The sequence below is a fragment of the Trichosurus vulpecula genome, chromosome 2, assembly GCF_011100635.1.
Source record: "Trichosurus vulpecula isolate mTriVul1 chromosome 2, mTriVul1.pri, whole genome shotgun sequence".
NCBI lineage: Eukaryota > Metazoa > Chordata > Mammalia > Diprotodontia > Phalangeridae > Trichosurus > Trichosurus vulpecula.
In genome coordinates this window covers 264,691,949-264,704,152 of record NC_050574.1, presented here as the reverse complement: position 1 = coordinate 264,704,152, position 12,204 = coordinate 264,691,949, and positions in this window count along the sequence as shown.

Below are 12,204 nucleotides of genomic sequence, written 5' to 3'. Positions count from 1 at the left end.
GGCAAAATGAACAAACAGCCTCACATATAAATGAAAAATAACCTCACTATTAAAAGCTTGTATGATGATAAGGAAGATTAAGAAAAAATCAGAAGACAACAACTTGAAAGCATCTACAAGCAAAACTTAAAGAAAAATTCAGATTGGGGACAAGGTAAAAAAAAGATAAATAAAAAGGAGGGAATGGTATGGAGGTAAATACATAGTTAGAAATTGTAACTGTAAATGTGAATGGGATGAATTCACCTATAAAATGGAAGAGGATGCAAGGATTGCTATGTGTGTGTATATATACTGTACATATGTGTGTATACTCCCACAAATTTCTTAACTTCTCACTCTCACCAGTTCTTCAACCTAGTTGATTCTCATGACATACATCTCCACTCTACCTTAGCTACACAGAGATAGTCCTACCCTGGATCCTGCTCTAACCCACAAGTGTTCCACTTCTATGTTCATGAACTCAGAAATTCTTTTATCTAATCATAATATGTTATTATTCCATCTTTCCCTATGTCTTTCAATATCTAACTGTTCTCTTCAACAAGACCTCTATTTTACCCACTTTTCTGTTCTTTCCCAGGCTATCACCCCTGTATTGGCTGCATACTTCTCTCTTTTTAAAGTCATTTTGTTGGTGAACTAATTTGACTGTCATGTATCTTTATCAAATCTCTTGCTTTTTTATACTATCACTAATGATGCTTTGCCAAACCCCAAGTTTCAGTCACTCCCACCATCTACCTCTTTCACTCCTATTCATGTAAATGGGAGGAAATAATGAAAAGATGCTGACTAGGTTCACTTCAAATTTATGTCAACAATAATAATGTCTAGCATTTATGTAGTACTTCAGTGTTTGCAAAGTGTTTGTGATCTTTTATCTGATATAATAATTTCGTGAGGTGGGTACTATTATCATCACCATTTTCTAGGAAAGAAAACTGAGGCAGAGGCTAAGTGATGAGCCCAGTGTAACACAGCTAGTAACTATCTGAGACTAGATTAGTTTCCAAGTGTAGCCCTCTATCCACTGCATCACCTAGCTGCTTCTAATAATTTTCTAATAACAATGGAACACTCATAGCAACAAGGCAAACATTCTACTTCTCCTTAATCTGTCCCATTCCCCACAACTGTTTGAAAGCTTCTCTTTTCTCCTTAACCCTTTCATGGCATCTTTTCTTCTTTCCCTTTTCTCCTAGCACTTTTCCTCACACCACCACAAAAGCCGAAGTCATTCAGTGAGAGCTCTACTTTCTCTCCTTTTTCCCATGCAATTTAGACATCTCCCATCGTCTCCTTATTTAGTCTGGTCTCATAGCAAGAGGTTGCCCTTCTTCTCACCAAGGCCAACATCTCTACATGTATCCTTTATCCCTCCCATTTTGTCTTCTCCACCAGATTGTGCCAAACATCATTCTGAATCTCTTTTATCTTCTATCTCTGATTACTAGCTCCTTTCCTATTGCCTATAAATATGGATATATCTCCTTATCCTTAAAAATTCTTCACTTGATCTTGCCATCCTTGTTAGCTGTCATACTATGTCTTGCCTTGCCTTCTCAGCTAAATTCCTTGAGAAAGCCAACTACAATTTGTACCTCTAATTTCTCTTCTCTCACTTGCTGCTAAATCTTCTGCAATTTGCCTTCCATACTCATTATTCAATTGAAAGTTCTTTTTCCAAAGTTATCAACAATTTTTAATTGTCAAGTCTATTTTCCTTTTCTCAATCCTCTTCATACTTCTTCACTTCTATGAATCCTTTGTTACTCTTGACCAATTGCTTCCTCTTCCTGCATACCTGAACCTTTATCCAGGTACTTCCCAATAATGATTGGTATTTCCAAGGCTCTGTTCAGGGACCACTTCTCTTTTCACTCTATTTTGTCTTACTTTTTGATTCCATCAGTTCCCACTGGTTCAATTATCATCTCTGCTCATAGGATTCTCATATGTGTATATATATATATATATATATATATATATATATATATATATATATATATATATATGTATGTATGTATGTATGTATATGTATATGTATATGTATATGTATATGTATATGTATATGTATATGTATATATATATCCAGGCCCAATGTTTCTCCTGAGCTACAGTCGTACATCTATATCTGTCGTACATTTTGAACTATATATGCTGTGGGTATCTCAAACTCATCATATCCAAAACAAAACATATAATTTCTCTCCAAACACTCCTCTTTCTGTACTTCCTTCTGAATTATTTTTGAATTTCCTAGAAAATTTAGTACATTGTATCATGATTATCATTAATAAAATTATTCATTATTTCTATTATTTCTTCTTTGACTTACTTTTTATTTAAGATTTAATTGGTAGATTTTTATTTTAGTCTGCGACTTTTGCTTGTGAAGCTTGAATTGATTACTGTTTTATAGCATTGTGTCCTATAAAGCATGTATTTAGTATTTCTCTCTTTTAAATATGTTTGTAATATCTGTGCCTTAATTCAGGGACAATTTTTGGTAAAAATATTGCATGGGGTTCTGAGAAGCTTGTATATTTCTTAGCAGTCTCATTGAGATGTCATAAGTCTTTTAGTTTTAAATTTCTCTATCAGTTTGTTCAGTTCTATATTTGCCTTTCATTATCTTATTGTTATACATCCAGTATTGGGACAAGGACATCAAAGTCTACTTTAATTGTTGAGTTCTGTTTAAGTTCTTTTGCAGTTCAGTTAATGTTTCCCTTATGAATTTGAATGCTAAATCATTTTGAGCATATGTTTAATTTTGATAAATGTTTTGAGTTGTTGGTTTTGCCTTTTCCCATAGCATGATAGCAACTTCAACTTTTTTAGATTCATTTGACATGTAGTAAAAATTTAATTCCAGTTCTTCATTTTCAAACCGTGTGTATATTCATTTTTAAAATGTGTTTCTAATAGGCAACATATTGTGAGATATTATTCTCTTATGAAACCTGTCTATCTTTTTCATTTTATTGAATTGTTTAATCCATTCTCATTTCAAGTTATTGGAGTTGGGTTTATATTTTCTTACATTTATCTCAAATATTATTACCTTTTTTTCAAATTAGGATTTATTCATCCCTTCCCCTATAAACATGGTAGGGAATTGGAAGGGAATAAGCATTTATATAGTACCTACTATGTGCCAGTCACTGTGCTATGTGTTTTACAAATATGGCATTTGGTCCTCACAACAACATTGTGAAGATGTTGATATCATTGTGATAGAGAGGATATTAACACATGTTAAATATTTTCTTATTTCTCTTCCTATGTCTTCATTCTTGATCTTAGCTCTTCCCTTTGTCATTTTCCCTCTATTTGTCTTAAAATATCACCCATGGGAATATGCCCTTCCACTCTTCTAGGTGTCAGTTTTCCCTAAATCCCCTCTTCCTGAAGCAAGATGTGTTGTCTCTCTAAGCACTAAATGCTTGCAGAAAATTTCCATTGAAATCTTCCCATGTTCCTTTACAGAATACCTTTCTTTTCTCACAGGAGGATTCATCAGTCATTTCACCACTGAAACAAGATTTCTGCCTTTCTTCCTCTTCTTCTTTTCAAGTACTCCCTTTGCCTCCTTATTTATCCTTCTATAGTCTCTTTCCTTTGCCAGTTGTCTTTTTGTCTTGCAATTGGACTTTGATGACCCTGGAGGAGAGGGTGAGGCTAAAGATGGCCCAAATCATATCCAATTCATACACAAATCAAGACATCACCATCAGGATGTCATTGGTCCTCTTTGAGAAAGAAGTATGAAAAAACAACAACTAGAGTTATTTTCCCTTCATTGTTAGCCTTTGATTTGATTAAGGTGCATCACATATTTCCCTCTATTGTCTTCCCGCTTTTATGTGCATCACATTCTGTAATTACTTCCCCAAAATCACTGATTTACTTATAGTCAAGATGTTGTAAGGTTTAGTTCATGATGTTTCAGTTCTGTTTTTCCACCATCACTTCTATTTTACTTTTGACAAATTCTTGTCTCTTTCTATACAAATGTGAAGAAATCTCTCAATAATTTCTATTGTTATTTTGTTGCTGTTTCTTTGGTTACTATATTTGTTTACCCTTGTTATAGTTCTCTTGTATGTTTGACAAACAAATACATTCTTTGGGTCTTCTTTTATTTCTGCAAATGTTTCATTCACCATGTTTTTATTTAATTTCACTCATTTTTTCATTCATATTTAGCTCAGATTCGCAGGGTAAGTTACCTTGGACTCCATCTTCAGCTGCTTTGCTTATCAGTACACATTTTTTCATACCTTATCCCTCCCCCCATAATTTCTGGTGGACGAAGAATATTATTGGGTTATTTAAATTTCCTTTTCTTTATGCTTATAGGTGTTTCTCACATCCACTTGAAGAATTTTTTGTCAGTGGAATTGTGAAATTTATTCATTATGTATTTTGGAATTTGTAGCTTAAAGACATTTTAGGAGGCTATCTGTGGATTCTTTTGATTAGCATGCTGTTCCCTGTGTTCAGAAGTTTGGGGCAGTTTTTTTTGTTATTTCTTGCATAGTGATGTTCAGGATTCTTTCACCAGTTATTTTATTTTTGGAGCCCCATAATCCTTAAGTTTTGTTTGCATCTCCTATCTTCAAGATGAGATCAATATGTTTTGACTGTATGGAGATAATGTTTTCATTTAATACAATTGCTTTTTGCTTCTCTTCTTCCATATTTATCTTTCATTTCCAAGTATTTTCATTTCCAGTCAGTAATCTGCTTGGTCAGGCTATCTACTAAGGATTCAAGTTTTCTTATCTTGCCAACTATTTCTTTTATGCAGGTCATAAATTCTGCTTTCATAAATCTTAATTCTCTGCTAAATCATTCAGAAACATCCTGCTCTGATTATATGCTATCCTGGGAATCTATAGTGTCTTCCTTTTTTCAACAGGTATTGATAAATTGTCCATGGTCTGACATTTATTTATTAGGTTTTACAAATAAATACTTACTTTAGTGAGTATAATCAAAAATAAAAACTTTCTCCCCTAATATATGGGAGGCATAATCCTATCCCCCCACTTTTGCATTGCCTCAGTCTCAGGGGAGGAAAAGGGGATTTAGCTCAGCTCTTATAGAACACAATCCCAGTTTCAAGTTTAACCCCTGTCCCCTTGGACTCATCCTGTCTTCTTAAGGCTTCCATTCTGGGCTGGCTGACTACATACATTCCTAGATCCATGGTAATGATGGCTCAGATTTGTAGTCCTGTGAGATCACCACCTTCAGCATCTGAAACTGAGGAGGACAAACTACAATGAAGAGAAATGAATACTCTCAAACTCATTGCTTGGTGCCAAGATAAAAGAGGGAGAACAAGGAAAGGAAATCCTTTCCTTCTCATCAGTTCAGTTCATGGTACCCATGTTGTGGGTGAACTGGGATTTTTACCCTCTAGACAGAATAGTAAAGAGTGGCAGAAAAAGAGAGTTACCATTTCAGTCTTCCCAGGTTTAAAGACTATCAAAGGAGGCTACATTCACCCACATGATAGGGCATATAGAAGGCTCTGTTAGGCAATCTAGACATGATCCAAAGACCTCTCAGGGCACCTCCATGTTTGATGTACTAGGTATATCCAAAGCCTGAATTTCACATTTGCCCCTATTTGACATTTTCCTTCCTTGTAAATAGGCAAGGGTGCACTTTTTTTGATACAGTCCTCACCCCAAATTCATTTTTATTCTCTATGGTCCCTGGGAAGGCATAAACAATATCCTCACTTGCTTCCTCAGTGTCATGCAATAAAGTCTCAAAACAGACAATGTTGCATTATATTGTCATGTAATATTTACACATATATGTCTGAACTCTTTTTACCTGATCTGGAGTCCATTTTTTGTATTCACAATATTTTTCACCATGTCTAGAACATAACAGATTCTTAATAAATGTTTATCAGTTGACTGACTTTATTTACATAGTCTGTAAGTGCCTCATGTCATTCTAATTCTTAACCTGAAGCACCAAACAAGCTTAAACCAGGCCTACCTCATAATAAGGACCTTGCTTGAATTTACTAAATGAAATACATTTCTCCTGTTAGTAAACAATAAACACAATGGGACCTTGTATTCCCTTAAACTTTCAGCTTATTAATTGTATACCATGAAATATTTGGTCTGCTATAGAATATTGTTTGTGAAATCCTACATGATTCCTTCTCCAATCTTCATTAAGGAAGCATTTGATTTGTGTCTAGTTACTTGTATAAATATTTATTAGTGATGTCATATGGCTTAGTAATTATTCTACAATTTGAGGAGGTGTGACTAGAAAGCAGTCATTTGAAAAAACCTGGGGGTTTATTGGACTGTATGGAAACATCAGTACATATCAACACAATGATATGGCAGCAAAGGAAGCTAATAATAGCTACATTGATATAGGACCATAACATGAAGAACCAGAGAAGTTACAATCCTGCTATTCTATTCTCAGGGAATGATATTCTATTGTGCACGGTACTGATCAGAAAAGACCTGGAATATTGTTATCAGTTTGGGGTACCCCATTCTAAGAGGGGTATAGGTAACCTAGAAGGTACACAAGCTGGGCAAATTAGTAGGGTGAAAGGCCTCAAGTGCATGTCATATGATGATCACTTGAAGAAATATGAGAACTTAGATTTAATGAAGACACGATAGGTATTTTCAAGAATATTAAGCTCTATCACTTGTCAGGGGGATTTGTTTTGTTATGCTTGGCCTCAAAGTGCAGAAATTGAAGCAATGGGCATAAGATGCAAAGAGATAAATTTAAGGTTGATATAGGGAAATTTCTTAACAATTCCGAAGTGGAATTGCTGTTTATGGAGGTAGTGAACTCATGCCCTACTCTCCTTATCCCCACTGAAGTTCTGTGAGCAGAAATCATTTATCAGGTAGGTTGTAGGAAGGGCTCTTGTTCAAGTACAGGTTATATTCAATGTCTTCTCAGATCCTTTTTGTGATTTCTTTATTTTGTGCTACTGGCTTCTTAGAACAAGTACACAACCTTCCTTTCTGCTATTGGTTGTAAATTTTTAAGTGCTGTTTTTCATCTTTTGTTAGTCTAAATCTCTTTTATGCTATTTTGCTGAACTATTCCCAGGGAATGATATACTATTGGCATTTTCAGATTTTCTTTTGTTTAGGCTTGTCTGTTGCATCAAAAGAAAACTCATCAACTAGAAAGGAAAAGGAAAAGAACAGCAAAAACATAAAGAAAAATTCAATGTTGAATTTCCAGAGACTGCTTATCATTCTTTCCCTTGGAACCTACTTTGGTAATGTTCTCCCATGTTCTTCTGAGAGGCTACAGGGACACTTGATGGGTAAAAACTAAAGTATAATCATTTTCAAGTTCCAAAATGGAACAACATTTCAGAAAGTAAAGAATGGGTTCCAAGAAAGATTGTGGATTACACCATGGAATGGGAATAATCTTTTAATTTATGCAGAATATTCTTTAAAACAAACAAAACTAGTTTCCTAAATGTTCTTTGCTCATGACAAGGTCTAGCTCCAAGAGACATGAACTTTCTCCTCATGAACCAAATACCATGCATATGAAAAGATGGAGAAGCAAATGTAGAATATACCCCTATATGCACTTAAAGCAAAATTTAAGTTGTTTACTCTTTTCTTCACCATCTAAGTGATGGAGCTCAAGGATCCAGAGATTAACCGGATTTAAACTCTCGCTATCGGAAGGCCCATTTTTCTGTATTGTGGTACTACCAATTTTTCTGTTTTTGCACATATATTAACCATCCTTTCCCATTGAGTAATAAACGTTGTCTAAACTCTTTGAACTGTCTCTCATCCATAGTATTTCATAGGGCTGATGAAAAATGAAGATCGGCAGGAAAGGATAATTTTCACTACCAGAAAGAGGCACAGAATGTTAAGTTAGTTTCCCTCTCTTCTTTTTACAGATAGATATAGATATAAAGTTCTGTACACCTTACTCATCAATGATCTTTGCTCCTTTTGGCCTATAGCCAACTGTTAATAGAAAGACAAATTTCATAGACTAGGGAGGTCTATGAAATTACAAAAACCCTTAGTTCTTTGCAACCAGAAAGAGAGCTGCCATAAACATTCTAGAACATATAGGTTCTTTTCCTCCCTTAATCATATTTGGAAATAGACTTAGTAGTGGAATTGCTGAGTCAAAAAGTATAGGTAGTTTAAGAATTCTTTGATCATATTTCCAGATTTCTTTCCAAAATAGTTGGATCAATTCACAATTCCACCAACATTGATTTAGTGTCCCAATTTTTCCATATCCCCTCCAACACCGTCATTCTCCCCCTCTATCATTTTAGCTAATCCAGTAGGTATAAAATGATATATCCAGGTTCTTTTCATCTGTGATTCTCTAATCAACAATGATTTAAAGCATTTTTATATGACTATAAATTGTTTTGATTTCTTCACTGGAAAACTGCCTGTTCATATCCTTTAACCATTTATCTATTGGGGAATGACTCATATTCTTATATATTTGATAAAGTTCTTTATATATTTTAGATATTAAATTTTTATCTGATAAACTGTCTATAATAGTTTCTTGAATTTTCTGATTTCTTTCTAATCTTGGTTATATTCATTTTATTTGACAAAAACTTTTTAATTTAATGTAATCAAAATTATTTGTTTTACACCAAATTTTCTTCTCTATCTCTTATTTATTCATACAGTATTCATCCATCCATAAATCTGATAAGTAATATATCCCATGTTCTTCTAGTTTTCTTGTAAAATCTCTTTTTATATCAAGGTCATATATCCATTTTGACCTTATCTTGGTAAATGGTATGAGATATTGATATATGCCCAGTTTCTGCCATACTGTTTTCCAGTTTTCCAATTTTTTCAGCCAAACAATAAATTCTTTTTTTGTAGGAGGAAAGGCAAGGCAATTGTAGTTAAGTGACCTTCCCAAGGTCACATAGCTAGTAAGTGTGTCAAGTGTATGAGGGCAAATTTGAACTCAGGTCCTCCTGTCTCCAGGGTCAGTCCCCTACTCACTGTGCCACCTACCTGCCCCCAAATAATAAATTCTTATCCCCAAATCTTAAGTCTTTACACTTGTCAAATACAAGGTTGCTGTGTTTATTTGCTGCTACAAAATGTATGCCTACCCTATTCCATTGATCTACATATCTAATTCAGGTAGTTTTGATAATTACTGCTTTATAATACAGTTCAAGATCTGGTACTCTTAAACCTCCTCCCTTTACACTATTTTTCATTATTTCCTTTGATATTCTTGACTTTTTGTTTTTACAAATGGTTTTTGTTATTATTTTTTTCTAATTCAGTAAAATAATTTTTGGTAATTTAATTTAGATGACATTAAACAATGTTTAGGTAAAATTGTCATTTTTATTATATTGGCCCTGACTACTCATGAACAATTAACATCTCTCCAATTATTTAAATCTCATTTTATTTGTATAAAAAAAATTTATAATTTTGTTTATATAGTCCCTTGGCTTGTTTTCACAGGGATACTCCTAGATATTTTATGCCCTCTAGAGTTATTTTAAATGGGGTATTTTTAAAACTATCTCTTCTTGCAAATTAATTACAAAGGTTATATGAAGAAAGATGCTATCTGCAACTAGAGAAAGAACTGATAAATAGAAGTATGTACAGAACAATATTGCATCTATATTTATTTGTGTCTAATGCTAGCCATCTCTAGGGCCAAAAAGGACAAAATTAAAAATAAGAAATGTACATGATAATTTTGTTTTTTATTTGAAGGGAATAGCAAGATCTGTGTGGTAGATTTCCAGTTTCATCTATGATTACATTTTTTATTATACTGTGTGATAATTCCATAAATTAAAAAAAAACTCTTAGTATTATGAGCACTCTAATTGTGAGGCTGATGGGATTCTCAAAGATTCATTTAAGAATACCAAAAATGGGTATGTCATCATCAGAAAATTACCAAAATTTTAAGCAAAGTAAAACTATAATTATCTCATTTCAGACCTTCAGATTTGACATCTGGTAAGCTCTTGATCCAATTTTCCATATTTATTTTCTTTAAAATTATAGCAGCATATGATGAAAAGATCACTGAAATCAGGGTCAATCAGGAGGATTTGTCCCGGTGACTCAGATTCCTCCATATGCTTAACCTCTCTGAGCCCTCGTATCTTTATTTGTAAAATGGAAGGAATCATTCTCAGTAATGCATAGTTCACAGGGAAATTGTGTGACTTCCAGTAGATAAAGGATATAAAATTGCTTTGTAAATTTAAGATCACAAAAAAGTAACAATTTTTCCCTATGAAACAATTAATCTTCTTGTTCTATCTTTCTAGACCAAAGCTTCTATTAGATATACTTTGAGTTAACAATAGAAATCCCAAAGACCTTGGGAAACTAACTGATGAATGATTCTAATGTTCGTGATATCACTGAACTATTTTTGTCCCTTTAATAGTTTAAAATATACATTTTGTATCCCAAAATTCAGAGATTTTCTAGTTTTATGCTTCTTTAGAAAGTGGTAATTTATTTGGGCATTAATCTGGCTCGCCTGTGTTCCTTTATTTTCCTTCAAAAAATGAGATTTGACATCATTCTCTCCTGCCTTAGAATCTGCTATGGTACCTGACATTGACCAATATTGACAAGAATCTTGCAAGTCAACATGAAAATCATTACACTTCTGAAACTGGGCAGAAAGAGTAAGAATTAAGCTATGAAGAGATGTTGTCATTGTTATTGTAGACATCCTCATCATCATTATCATCATCATTGTTGTTGCTTTCACTCCCCCATTAACTTTCTGCATTGCCTTAACAAGTCAGTTATTTCTCTATATTGTCAGTTACTGTGTCAGCAAAAATCATAACACTCAATTAGATGTCTGATGCTCCTAAAAGTATAATTTTGCGGTAATTTTACAATTTTCTCATTATTGAGAAGAGGGAGGATTTGGAAAGAACAAGTAGTAATTGCTTCAATTCAGGATGTCAGGGTTCATTATCCCCCAAAGGTGGAGGTAGGAGTCTGAAGGAATTTGGGAAATTGATGTCCACCCTGACCAACAGAGGAAGAGCCATGTAAAGGCTCTTTACAGGAAAACAAATGTAAAATTCATGGGAAAAACAATTGACAAAGAAAATAGATCAAAGAGAGACAATATCAGAATCCTTCTACTTCCTGACAATATCAAACTATATCAAACTGCCTACTATTTTCAGAAGGGAGGAGGGAGGGAGGATGAAAAATTTGGAACTCAAAAAAAAAAGAAAAATTTGGAACTCAAATATTGTAAAAATGAAAGCTAAAATTTTTCTTGATACGTAATTGTGAGAAAAAATAAAATACTATTTGAAGTGTGTGTGTGTGTGTGTGAGAGAGAGAGAGAGAGAGAGAGAGAGACCCTGACGGAAGAGAGTTACTGCCCCCATCCCATGCAGAGCCACATGAGAATTCTATCAAAGGATAAAAGGACTTCCAGTACCAAGAATTGTGAGTTACTTCCTATGTGGAATCCTATGTGTTAAGAGCTGAAAGGGAGTGTAGAATCAATCAATCAACATTTAAGTGCCTACTATGTGCCATGTACTGTGCCTTGTGCTGAAGGCACCAAAAGAGGCAAAAAACAATCCCTGCCCTCAAGGGACTGAAAATCTAATTGAGGAGACAACATGCAAATACATATATACAAAGCAAGCTATGCAGATGATAAATAGAAAATAATTTTTAAAAATAATGTACTGGAATTAAGAGGAGTTAGGGAAAGCTTCCTGTAGAAGGTGGGATTTTATTTAAGACTAAAAGAAATCCAGGAAGATCAATAATCAGAGCAAGTAAAGGAGAGTATTCTGGGCACAGCCTGGGAGAATGTCTGGAACTGAGAGACAGAGTATCTTGTTCTTAAAATAGCTAGGTGGCCAGTGTCACTGGATCCAAAGAGAATATGTCAAGCTGATGAGATCACCAGATGAAGTATAGGGTGTCCCTAAAGTCCGAACACATAGGAAAAAATTTTCAACAATATATTATTTATATAATTGGAATATTAATAGACCTTAGCCCATTTGACTTGCTTTTCTGGGGTATGCTAAAGGAGAAGTTGTACTCAATGAAAATAACAGATGCAACACACTTGAATGTGCTAAAATTGATAGCAATGTGGAGTTAT